At 37.6% G+C, this 12656-nt stretch overlaps 1 protein-coding gene across 8 annotated transcripts in view; it reads left to right on the plus strand.

The window, feature by feature from the left end:
- Positions 1–12656, plus strand: part of LOC139742102 (protein 4.1-like) — a 162421-nt gene that overhangs the window by 25851 nt on the left and 123914 nt on the right. The gene's annotated exons all lie outside the window — the stretch shown is intronic.

Genomic DNA, 12656 nt, shown 5'->3' on the forward strand with positions numbered 1-12656 from the left:
GCTGCAGAGCTTCACTTGCTTACCTTAGATCTTATACCGGTTCACCTTTTTCTTGGTGACTAAAAATGTGTGGTATATAGGGTAATGTGTCACAGGTCAGGGCATTGTGTATAAACATACTATGATACTACAAAATGTAAGTTATTTCACTTCTGGAATTTTGGCCTCTCTCATTCTGTTTTCTCAAGACTCTAGCTTTTGGTAGTGGTAGGTTTGATGTCTTCTCTCTAACCATCATAAAATGAAAGAGAAACTGCAAAATTCTTCAAGTGGTTAGGTTGTCAACTACTATGTATCTACGCTCTTAGCACTTGTATACAATTCTGCAATTCCTCAAAGTACAGGTGAAAGGTGAGCTAAACCTGATCTGGTGTAACTCACCAGGCTGCTAAAGCCTATCTATATGCATGATAGTTTTAGCATAGAGTTTGGTGAGTCCCTAGTGAGATGTCATTTGGTGTATTCCCTCACACCTCAAAGAGAATGTGTGTGGTGTGTGGGATAGTAGCATATTCATGACACCAGTGAAGAATTTATGAGGTGGAGTCGAGGTGTGTGAGTGAAAGAAAGCTTGGGAATGTTGCTTAATCCTTTGTATGCCAGGGACTTTGAACAGTGTGTACAGCACTATGAGGTTTTCTGTGTCAATTGGAACTCAAAGTACACGAAGGGTTACCCATCCAGAGTACAGAGAGAATTAACTGCAAAGATATCTTGTTGTACGGTTAATATCTTGTAAAAATCCAAACAACACAACTAACTGTACAGTTATCAGCATTGACCTTCTTTCTATTATTGTAGCATTGTCATAGTTTTGGTGATCAGATATAAGTATTTGTAAATCAAGATAAGTTTTTTTTTTCTTGAAAGTGATTGGTTGCACTTATTCTCATACCTTTCTGACTCTGTAGACCAGGAAATTGACATATGATTTGGACAGCTACTAAAACAAAAACAAAAAATGGTTTGGCAAGGACAACCAACAGGGGATGAATACATGTAATTGCATTGGCTACATGTAGTAATTGAGACAATTTATATATATTACAAAAGAAAATAGTCATTAAGATCCTTACCAAAGTGTGTATCCTCAATATATCTCTGCATGTACACAGTGTTCTTGTCTCATCCTGCACATTAGCTGTGCATAATGATATCATTCAGTAAGTGATGACGTCATCACCTTACTATCCTCCTATTGGTTTATATACAATGATGTCATCAAAATCATGTTATTGGTAGATGTTCATTTAACTACCTCTTTCTCCATAGTGAAATAGTCATCATTGATAGTTATAATGATACAACAATGCCTTGATGCACATTATACCAGTCTCCCTTCTTGATTTCTTATCAATAAAAGGAAATAAAGTGAAGATTTGAGTGTAGGTTAAAGGACAAGTTCACCTTCATAAACATAAGGATTGAGAGAATGTAGCAATATTAGTAGAACACATCAGTGAAAGTTTGAGGAAAATCAGACAATCCGTTCAAAAGTTATGAATTTTTGAAGTTTTTGTGCAGTAACCGCTGGATGAGAAGACTACTGCAGTGTATGTATAACTTAGATGTCGCATGCGTACAACAATACAAGGAAAATATAAAGAGAATTTCACAAAATTCCATCTTTTGAAAAAAGTACATATTCCCGTGACTCGTTACCGACAAATGTTATGGGTAATATTGTTCCCCCCGCCCATAGAAAGAGGCAAGTCAAGTGCTCTTTTATTATGCGAAAAAAGTGAAAATATGTTGAATTTTCTTTTACATTTTCTTTATACTGTTGTACGCATATGACTCACAAGCTGTAGTAGTCTCCTCATCCAGCGGTTCCAACGCAAAAATTTTAAAAATTCATAACTTTTGCATCGATTGTCCAATTTTCCTCAAACTTTCACTGATGTGTTCTACTATTATTGTTGCATTCTCTCAATCCTTATGTTTATGAAGGTGAACTTGTCCTTTAATGGGATCCTTGAAATGACATCATCATCTAATCTCATTTGCATATAGATAATGTTTTTGAAACTGATATCCCTTTTTTGTTGAAACATTTGAAATTCTGAAGTGTCCTTAAACTTCCTTCCTTGTTTCATGTCCAATTTCAATGAAACTTCCATTAATTTGTTGGTTTGTTTGTACTGAATTCATAACAGCCAAGATGAGTACAGGGAGAGTGCCACAAGGTGTGACTAGTTTCATTTTGTGGAAAGTGTATAGAGGTTTATCATAACTCTACTCACATTACATCAAGGACAAATGCTCATATTGCATGAGTAGATTTTCTGATACACTTGTGCTTAAAAAAAGCTCTTTTGTTCACATTTTTATATTAGCTGACAGTGATTTCATAAGGTTTTTGCCTGATTTTGTTTTTGAAAAGATTGTCTTTTTATGATGTGATACAATTACCGTACATGCTTTGACAACAGGCTAAATACTCCCTGCTATAGCCAGATATAGCCCAACGTTTTAGGGCGGTTGGCAATTAATGTTGGAACACGTTCTTTAAAGAAGCCCCTTGGCAGTTCTCAAAGGTGAAATGGGAGGGGAGGGATTTCCAGCAGTGGTGGTGTAAAGAAAAGACATAAATGATGGCATTATATTGATCACTATATTCAAAGCTCTGCTGTCAACACTGAAGGTCAGGTGGAAAAAGAAAATCCACCCTGTAGACGAATCACATATAGAATCAACATGATCAAATACTGAGAAAAAAGAAGACAATGCTCTCTCACAAAGAGAATCTACACATGACTTTGTGTACATCAAAGTTTGTACAATGACTCATAACTCAAAGAAGACAAGTGAGTTGGGATATTTTCTCACTTTGTGATAGGGATAGCTGAGAAAAGCTCTTCAGTACAACTGCTGCACATACAGTACCTCGTAATTGTATCAAAGGTTTACTTTATGAAGGGCTGAGCTAACTTATGAGACCAGTTAGAAATCTGTTGGGACCTATCGAGTGATAAAAGCTGCCCCACAATTAACATTTTTCTCTAAAGTATTGTAAAACGAGGAATTTTCGCGTGCATTTTAATTTTGCGAATTTCGCGAGCGCCAAAATTCGCGAAATTAAAATGCACGCGAAAGTTTTCGTCTACACTGCATGCATTGAATGCCAGTGGCAATTCGCGAAAATTTCATGCCACGAAAAAGGCTGTCGGCTCCAATTCGCGAAAATTTCATGCCGCGAATATATCATGTTTCACAGTAACCATCTAAGGCTGCGTTTATCACCTTTCCCCTGTTTGAAATGGCTTTCAAAAGCCATTTGCAAAGCCCTTTAGAAACGGCTTCCAAAATAGTTGCGTTTATCAGCTCATAGCGAACACGAAAACTGGCCTTGTCACTGCGCAGCTGCATTGCGCATTTTGACCCGAGGAGAAGGCATGGTTCGTAACCGCAGTACAAAGCCGTTTCAAAACAGCTGTGCGTTTTACTCACTTCAAAGGGCTTCTAGAAACAGGTTTCTGGAAACCTGTTTCGGAAAGCACAAATTTGCGGTTTTCAAAAAGGCTTTCCGAAGCCCATAATCAAAACAGCTTTGCATTTATCATCTCGTAAAAATTCCCTGAAAGCCGTTTGGAAAACCTGTTTCTGCCGAGAAAAAGAGTTGATAAATGCACCCTGAGTGGTTTGACTACTTTCACTTTCAATATTTCAGTTAGTTAGGATCATAGAATTCTTGTATGTGGTATACTTGATTCGAGAGTAGAATATCTCACTTTTTAAGATTGTATATTGCAATTTGTTGCTAGTATACATCTGTATTGTGAGGCAAGGTCTCTTATACAGTATACGCCATATATTTCGCGAGTCTAAATTTTTGCGAATCGGGACTTCCCGACAATTTTTGCGAGTGGTTAAATTCGCGATTGTGGAGTCCTGTACTGAACAGAGAAATGTATGCGTACGTCACATTCATACCGGCATTTAGAGTCAATATTTTCGCATGTTTTTAATTTCGCGAATAGCAGCTGACTCGCGAAATTTGCGAAAATAAAAACCTCACGAAATATTTGGCGTATACAGTATTCAAACACATACGGTGTAGTAGGAAAAGTCCCCAAATTTACTTGCATTTGTGTGTGGACTGATGGGAGACATGGAGTCAGAGATATTCGTCGGGTGCCCGTGCATTGGCCGCTAACGCAATACAATTTGTATTGCGTTAGCGGCCAATGCACGGGCACCCGACGTTATGTGCTTTTCATTATATATGGTGAGGACAAATGCTACAGGTCCATGAAAATTTATGATCATTACAAATACAATAGTCTTTTTTAACTTCATGACTGATTTTATTGAAACTTTTACTATTTTGTTCATTTGATTTTAGTCCATTTGTCAAAATCAACACGTACATGAAGTCAACGTGCACTTTCAGTTTTGCTTTCACAATAAGATAGAGTTTGAGTGGGAGAGGAAATGATGAATTATTTTACCGGAAAAAAGTGAGAATTTTCTTCATAAATCAGCTGTGACTAATAGGGGCTTGAAAGGAGGCTGCAAGCAACAACTTCCAGGTCTAAAAGACCCCCCCCCCTCAAAAAAAGAACGAAAACAACAACAACCAGAGTTCACATGATACTGTCAACTTGCAGTTGATTGATTGACCATCTTTTATGAAATGCACATTCCAAAGAAAGCATTAATGTAAAATGGGGGCTATCTTTCATCTTTGACTGTCAGTGGCAGCAAAGTCCCCCAAGCAGATGTCACAGGCACCCCAAACTGTAAAATACATGCATCGTTTTGTATTCAGATCCAGTGTTGAAGGCCTCCGATGTAATGTGAGGTACATTCGACTGAAAAGAAAAGTTTGCTTGTTGTTGATATGATGAAGAGTGAGAGACAGATTTTTTCATTATTATTTTGTCTTGTGCATTATGAACTGTATTTATTCTCAAAAAGAGCCTCAAACATGTGCTGAATTAATCATCTCCAGTGTGAGGTTGGACAGGGATAGACAACTCAAATTTCTTCCTTCTCTGTAATAATTGCAGAAAGCATCCTTTCACGTCCCAAGAAATGCACATTTTTTTTTTTTTGCCTAGAATCTGTCGATGAGAAAGATTCCCAGATTGATGGTGCAAATAAATAGAATTTTAATGGAGAAACAAGTACTCTTGCAGTGAAGTCTCACATAAAAAGATTGTGGAGGGATTTAGAGAATTCTGTGACAAATACTATGAAGATTATTAAACTTTAATTTGTGCTTTTTGTATATTCTGAACATTTGTCAGTTATGTATACAATTGTAATGAGGACTAAAATTGTGATTATGTCAACTTCAGCATTGTTAGGACTTATAGGAACAGCGATTATTTGTTTTTAATGGAATGATGAACCGTTTACTGCAGTAAAAAGTTTGCTGAGTCCTGCAAGTGGACATTGAGAAAGTGTCTCCATGAAGAGATAGTGAAATTTCATGATTTGATTCCATCATCTCTGAGAGTACGATCTCAAATTTCACTCCCCCATTTGTTTATTTCATTGCTTAGATGTAGTGTTGCTCATCAGTCATTTTGCTCTCTGTATTTTGTTTGATCCATTGATAGTCAGATAACTCTCGGGGTGATAGCAGGCTATAGTCCCAGATGATAGCAGGCTAATGTCCCAGTCATACGCTTCCAGCCAGATGCTAAGAAAATAAACAGCTTTCACGATTCATCATGGGGTACACGAGGAGGAATGAGGAGGGGGTGGTGTGGGGTGGGGTGCGGTGGGGTGTGGTGGGGTGGGGTGGTGTGGGGCAGTAAGAGAGAATAGGAGACAGACAGTACTTTAAAGCAAGATATTTTTGCAGCATGAACCTTTCGCGAATTGTGGCCAAAGCCCTTTTTCATAGCATGAAATTTTCGCAAATTGGCACTTGTATTCAATGCATATCAGAATGTTCGCGTGCATTTTAATTTTGCAAATCTTGGCTCTCACAAAATTCACAGAAGTAAAATGCACACGTCTGGGGCCCGTTTCATAAAACTTGTTATCAGTGACAACTGCCACATTTCTATGACAAATTTTCACTCAGCCAATCAGATGCAAGGATTTCAGTAGCTTGTCACATCTATGACAACTTGTCACTGATGACAAGTTTTATGAAACGGGCCCCTGGTTTTACATTATGTGTAATATGTGTGTATATGTGTGTGTGTGTGTGTGTGTGTGTGTGTGTGTGTGTGTGTGTGTGTGTGTGTGTACGTGTGAAATCACAGAGTCTAAAAGGAATAACTGTGTGTTGTGGTGAGTGAATGTGTGTGCAGGGGGTGTGGAAGTGTGTTTAAGTGGATGTGTGTGTGTGTGTGTGTGTGTGTGTGTGTTAAGCGGATGTATGTGCAGGGTGGGTGTGTAAATGGGTGGGTGGATGAAAGGTGGATGAGATGAGAGGTGGATGAGAGGGAGTGTGTCTGTCTCGGGTAAGGAGGTGGATGTGGTGTAGAGGGTGGGGAGGTGGTTTAGAGATGAGAAGGACGTGTTTTTTTTGGGGGGGGGGGGGTTTAAAGTTTAAAGTTATGAGTAGTTGAGGGTTGGGTATGGTGGAAAGGTGGGAATGAGGGTGGTTTATGTTGTTGTTGTTGTCATCGTTCTTTTGATATAATAGAAATTTCATTTCCTGTTTTTTTTAGTGTTTGGCTAAATTGCTCACAATTGCATATATGAATTCTGCTTGTTTGTTTTGTAGTTAAAAAGGAATGATCGGATAATTCATTCTGCCTTAAAATGAATTGAATGATTATTCTTGTTTTATGGATTATGGATTATGTCTCATAACTGTAGGAATATCTACATGATTTATGACAGATGTTATGTAGAATGTGTGTAATTTTTTTTTTGAATTGTTATATTCTCAAAGGAAATGGAATTAATAAAAAGATCACTGAAAACAAAAAAATAAAAGGAGGAGATAGTAGAAGTTGAAGAATGCTGTAAAACCAGAAATGTTCGTGTGCATTTTGATTTCGCAACAGCCAAGATTTTGCGAAATTAAAAATGCACGTGAAAGTTTCTATCTACACTAAAATATTATGCAATGAATGCCAGTGGCAATTCATGAAAATTTCATGCTGCAAAAAAAAAAAAGAAAAAAAAAAAGGCCGTCGGTTCCAGGGGAAAGGGAGGGGGGTGGAGGGATCAATAAATCTAAATCAATGTTTATTGGAAATCCAAACAAAAGACATGCACAATTGCGTCAGAATGTATAAAAAAAAAGTGCTGGATATGATAGAATAGTAAACCGATGACTAGATTCGAGAGGAAGATAAGATGGAAGAATGGACCGAGAAGAACATGAACTGATAGATGTAATCAATGACAAATGGTCACATGGATGGATCTGTACACAGACAAACCTATAGATTACCAGAAACAGAGAGATGGGGGGGGGGGGGGGGGGACGGGAGGGAGATAGGGAGAGAGGGAGAGATGGGGGAGGGAAGAGATGTGAGGGAGATGAACAAAAAGTTAGAAAGTTAGAAAGATAGATTATAGGTATGAGAGATACTGAAATGAAAAATGGGAGGGAGAGAGAGAGAGATTGACAGAGTTAAATAGATATGAGAAATATGAAAGAGAGAGGGAGGGAAAGAGAGGGAGAGAGATACCAGATATGTCCAATTAATCCTTATCTATTAGGGCAAGGGGAGTGATAGGCAAGGTTCAGACTGGGTCCAGCCATGAGGGTATGCTAGCAATGTCAAAGAAGATGGGTAGATTTGGGTGGTGTTAAAGATCCTCAGCTTGAGAGGTGAATATCTTTACCTTAAAGGCCAGACGAAGCCATGGGATATCATCCCAAATATATGATTTGGAGAGTCTGGTGGTCAATTCCATAAGGTGAATTAGATGGAAAAAATGACAGTGAGACCCAAAAGTCAAAAACAGCAGGAAGAGCAAACTTACCACTTGGTTTATTTGCATGTCGTGCAGAGTTTAATTTGAGATTAAAAGTCAACTCAAAGCGGTCCTTTAAATATATGTCATGCACTGATACTATTTTTTCATTTGTGGAGATTTAAAATGTAATTATATGACTGACAAAACCTATCAAGGATGTTCCAGTCATGCTACATGACAGTTGAGGAAGATACAATACTCTCTACCAATAGATCAACTTATTATCCTCTTTGTCTCTTTGTAAGTTTATAACATTATAAGTGCAAAGAATTTTACAATATTGATAAATAGGTGTTTATAATATACATGGTATACCTCAGTGTGTGTGTTTTTTATTCATTTATTCACTTTTTTACCAGATCTAACTGCAGATCAAACTGAGCAAGTTAGAGTATGGGATGGAGCCTAAGCAAGAGCCAGGCTTAGACAAGTATGTCTTTCATTGGACATTGGTCTCATATTGTTAGCTTGAGAATTGCAAAGTAAATGGTAGATCTACATGATATGGGCTAGGTGTTGACTTAACACAGAGTACTTCATCAATCGTGATTTTATTTTCATCTTAAAAGATCTGACATAATTTCATAAAGATGATGATTTGACCTGGCGGTGCATTGTGTATTTATTCTCCCCCATAGATTTCCACACTCAGCATGCTTTCTGGAGGTTGTGAAATGCTCAGTTGGGGTATGCAAATATGGCTCACTCAGATTAATAGAAACATAGAAACCAACCAAACAAAATCCAATATGGCTGCCAACTGCGCAAACAAGTGAAAAACCAAAGGGCAGTGACAAAATGCTGTGTTTTAAATAGCCAATCCCCACTGTGAGATGTTTCTATCCTTACCTGCAAAGTAGGCCTACTTTTATTGCAAATCAATAATTATTCATTCCGCTGTAAATCTCATTTACCAGACAGGTTAATAGTTGTTTTGAACCAACACAGATTCATAATGATGTGTAAGGGGCATGTGCACTGGCCTGGCAGACATACATTAATGTACTATAAAATGAAATCTAGACTAGTTGATTTCATGAAACAATTTGTCAAAATTGTCCAGAGGAAATCAATCTTCATGACCACAATTTCACTGGACTTTTTCATGTTATCACAGAAATGTCAGGTTGGGTATACTTTGTTGACACATAAATTTTCAGGCATTGGGCATTATCATTCTGAGCAGGATTTCTATTTTTTCTTTCCTCCAGAGAATTCCTTGGTACTTTGAACACGAATGCTGAATGAAGTTTGAAAAAAAAATGTTCTCGCTGTGATTCTCAAATTTTGCTAGAGGATCCTGTGTGATCAGAACGTTATGACATACAGGAGCATAAATGTTTATCATTAGCATGACAAGAAGTGTGACACTCCTTCTTACTGTCAGATATGAAAGTAGTCATTTTATCAGCTACATTTTGTATGACTCCAGTGGGATAGTAACTATTGTTTGCAAGGAAGCATTAGATATTGGGTGCCGACTAATGAGAGGTTGTATGAACAGTCCAAAGGGTTGGCCCTGTATTTCATGCATCAATAGGCCTATCATGTAACCCATGTCAGATGAATTAGATTACGGTATGTGCTTTCAGTACACCATGGTCCACTTGACTGCCATGTTAATATGACCCGCTGAAATGAATTCAGATATTGACATACATACCTGTTAATGTATTTTTGCTGAAAGGGATAAATTTGACTGATCTGTTGCTATTATGACGCTCTGTCAGCAAAATCTCAATTCAGTCTTGTTTCACTTCCAAGCCTTTTATGGAAATACAGGTGTTTCAAAAGATAAACTTTTTGAATGTCTGGCTTGTAGTTTGAGCTGGAATTCACATGTTTTCTGGATAATTGTTATCTCTTTTGGTCAAATTTTGTTTGTCTATAGGAGGGCAGATCAATGGTATTTGTTCTTCAGATGGTTTTTACACATTTCAACAATGATAGGTGGAAGCAGTGAAAATGTCAGACTGAATGAACTTTCATGCAATATTAATTACAATGGAGCTCTTTCCGTCTGAGTCGCCCTGTGTTTATTAAAAAATGAGGGTTACATTATGCTGTGGCAATTAAAAAAAGAATTAAAACCAAGGCAGACAAGGATAAACAAATGCAAACTCATCAAGGGAAATGTATGATCGTGCTGTTATGATATTAAGATATATCAAATTACCCAATATCATGCAACCCAATTCCTCGTGGAGGAACCGTGGGGATTCTGAGGGTAGCTATAAAGACAGCTAATTGTCTCATATTTCTTTTAGTCGTGGTATTAATGCCAAGGTCTGGTCATGGTCTGATCCAAAGTGCTTGACCAACTGGACAGGTCTAAAATGAAGTCTGCCATGAATGTGACAGGCATGTGTTACCATCCACAGATCTCAGTCATTTTTAGGAACAACTTTTCTACACTATAAAGTCAAAGTAACTTGAACTTGGCTCTATTGTACTAACCATAAATCAGTAGCATTCATTTTCAAGAGATCTTCCACTCTCCATTGACAACCCGTTGAAGACTGGTCCTGAGTATTCTCTGGCTGGGGTAAACGGGAAATGCGTGTCATAGGAAAATCAGTCCATCTTCTACAGGTTAAAAGATTAACTTTTACCTTTGGGGTGGTGTTATAGTTGGAGTGTCATTCATGAAAGAAAACATGATACTGTGTACGCCAAATATTTCGCGAATTTCTCGAGTCAGGTGTTATTTGCAAAATTAAAGACATGCGAAAATAATGACTCTGATCCCGATATGGATGTGACGAACATGCGTATATATTTCTCCGTTCAGTACAGTACTCCACTATCGCGAATTTCACCACTTGCAAAATCGTCATGAAGTCCTGATTCACGAAAAGTTAGACTCGCTAAATATATGGCATATTCAGCACGTCTTTGTGTGGTATAAAACAAATAAGATATGGAGTAAGATACTTGTTTCATTTCCAGTCTTCCAATGTAGATGTAATATTGGTATCGGTGGAAACCTTAGGACTAAATGTCTAGAATGCCACTGGTTTTGTATGTGTGATAGTCTGGTATTTGACTGTGATGGCAAGGGAACACTAAACCTTCAATGGCTTGTGTGACTTCTTTAATCCTGTCAGTCCCATAATCTCCAGAGCTTTTGATATTGTATCATTATGCAAATGAGTTACTGATGGCATTAATAGGGTTTATAGGCGCATGGCCGGTGCCACGTTTTCAAAAGTGGGGGGCCCACTTTATATTTTTTGATGCCACTTCCGGGTTTCATCAGCTAAGAAGCAAAAAAAAAAAAGAAAAAGAAAAAAGGTTTACAGTGCAACTTTCTGTCTGATTCCACTTCTGGGTTTCTTCACCTGACAAGCATAGAAAAAAAAAAGAAAAAAAAAGGCCTTACCCACTCCAAAGTCAATGTGCAACTGGCAAGAGTTCAACCACATTCTATGTCTTTGTGGTGCCACTTTGGGGGGGGGGGGGGGGGGGGGGGGTGATCACGTGGTTACACCCACTGTATTCCTATGTATTGTGCAAAAAAAAAAGTGGGGGAGGGGGCATGTTTGTGGGAGTGAATGAAGCTCACTGAAAAGTGTCATGACATCAGAACAGACAAGTAATAATTAAAGGACAAGTTCACCTTCATAAACATAAGGATTGAGAAAATGCAACAGTATTAGTAGAACACGTCAGTGAAAGTTTGAGGAAAATTGGACAATCGATGCAAAAGTTATGAATTTTTTAGATTTTTGTGTTAGAACCGCTGGATGAGGAGACTACTACAGCTTGTGAGTCATATGCGTACAACAGTATAAAGAAAATGTAAAAGAAAATTCAACATATTTTCACTTTTTTCGCATAATAAAAGAGCACTTGACTTGCCTCTTTCTAAAGGCAGGGGGAATAATATTACCCATAACATTTGTCGGTAACGAGTCAGGGGAATGTGTACTTTTTTCAAAAGATGGAATTTTGTGAAATTCTCTTTATATTTTCCTTATATTGTTGTACGCATGTGACATCTAAGTTATTCATACACTGCAGTAGTCTTCTCATCCAGCGGGTACTGCACAAAAACTTCAAAAATTCATAACTTTTGAACGGATTGTCTGATTTTCCTCAAACTTTCAATGGTGTGTTCTACCAATATTGCTACATTCTCTCAATCCTTATGTTTATGAAGGTGAACTTGTCCTTTAAACCAACATATTTAGAGTTAGGGAAGTAAGCCAACATACCCACCCACACAAGAAACCAGGCAGAATGCACAGTTTATTGTTTGAAGGCCAGAGAGTAACTAAGGCAGATATGTAACAATGCTGGTTATGGAAATTGTGATGTCAAGGATGTGGCACAGATTTTGTCAAACCACCAAACAATTTTGCCATTTTGAGTGTTTCCTTCACAGTCATGTGACAAAAAAAAATTGTGTGTCACGGATAAAGTGAGATATTGATTGAATTACAAGTAGGACAGAGACTGAAATGTGATCACCACCAAAATCATTGGATTTTATCCAGCCCAAATAATTGTCTTGTTCATTACAGTCCATTACCATAAATTACTCATTTCCATGTGTACAATTTTGAGGCAAGTTTTCTGACACAAACTTTTCTGTTCATGCTTGTCTGGTCCACAAAGATTTCTCTTTTATGAGTGTTTTTCTGTTTTGCACAGAATTAAGTTATATTTCAAGTAGGATTTACACTGTTTATATCAAAACATATTCATACAACTAACAATAATCCGGCATTAAGAAAGACCTTGAGATCAAG

This window comes from Diadema antillarum, unplaced genomic scaffold (assembly GCF_040938485.1).
Source record: "Diadema antillarum isolate AM-2024a unplaced genomic scaffold, OU_Dant_1.0 seq00000980_RagTag, whole genome shotgun sequence".
Classification (NCBI taxonomy): domain Eukaryota; kingdom Metazoa; phylum Echinodermata; class Echinoidea; order Diadematoida; family Diadematidae; genus Diadema; species Diadema antillarum.